The sequence below is a fragment of the Dermacentor variabilis genome, chromosome 1 (assembly GCF_050947875.1).
Source record: "Dermacentor variabilis isolate Ectoservices chromosome 1, ASM5094787v1, whole genome shotgun sequence".
In the NCBI taxonomy this organism is placed as follows: domain Eukaryota; kingdom Metazoa; phylum Arthropoda; class Arachnida; order Ixodida; family Ixodidae; genus Dermacentor; species Dermacentor variabilis.
Genome location: NC_134568.1, coordinates 158,712,177 through 158,713,394, shown reverse-complemented (window position 1 = coordinate 158,713,394; position 1,218 = coordinate 158,712,177).

Here is a 1,218-nt window from a genome sequence, read left to right as displayed (position 1 = left end):
TTTAAATTGCTTCTCTTTCCATCATTTCTATACAATAATATATTAGAGGAAAAGACAGCACACGATAGGTGGGGGCTTAGCCTGGAAATTTTATGAGCGTGGGGATGTAATAAGAGTGCCTAGCCAACAAGGAGAAATCGTAGCTCGGAAAGGCAAGCAAAAAACGCTGCCCGCCGGACGAGCGCTATACGGATGCAGTGTCCCTCGCTATGAACCAACTAGCTCAAGAAGAAAAAAATTGTTGAGAGTGCTAGCGAAGCATAATTCTCACGCGTCACTTGGAACGCGGCTATCCTCGTGTGCCACGGAGTCCTAAGATACGAGCGCACTTTATTAGACCGTAATAACTTCGTTGTGCGCTTCATCGAATGAAATCAAGTTTATTTTTCCTTAAAATGCAAAGAGGGGGAAGTCCCGAAAAAGCAGTCGACAAGAATAAAGTGGCGGACGTCGAGTCAAAGATAGAAGAAAGATAGATAGATGAAAGATAGATGAAGAAAGATGGATGAAGAAAGATAGATACATGAAGAAAGATAGAAAGATGAAGAAATATAGAAAGATGAAGAAAGATAGAAATATAGGTGGAGATAGAAAATTGCAGCCGACAAAAGCCGCATAAAGCAGCCGACAAGAATAAAGTGTCGGACGTCGAGTCAAATAACTATGATAACAAGAACATCCGTTCAAATTACATCAAATCTGAAAAATCATAAAATGAATATGTGGTACAAAGAATTAATTGTATTGTATATATGAGCAGATAATATATCTGACATCCAGAATTCCTGGATAAAATAGTACCCCGAAGACCCCGAAGCACTAAGGGAAACAGAACAGGTGAGTCAAAACCATGGTTATCCTTGAACGCTTTCGTTAGTTACCGCCTGACGAAAGAATTAAGCATTTTGCGAAAGAATTCCAACGGCCTCCCCCCGCTGGATAGTGTGGCTTCTGAAGTTTCGTTTACATGAACCCGACGCGAGCGGGTCAGAGGTCGAGCTGAGCCGACCGCGTTTCAGCCCGACCTACTAGCGGGAACCACATGTACGTGCGCGTCGACGTCAGCTCGCGTCTGATTGTGGAAAAAGCTTTATTTGTGGCTCTTCGCGGAAACAAAGGAAGAGGAGGATTCTGCTGGCCGCAACTGCACCCATTGGCAACTTAAGAACAAGAGGGGGCGGAATTACAGAAAGGTAATAAAAGGGTAAGGGGAAAGTA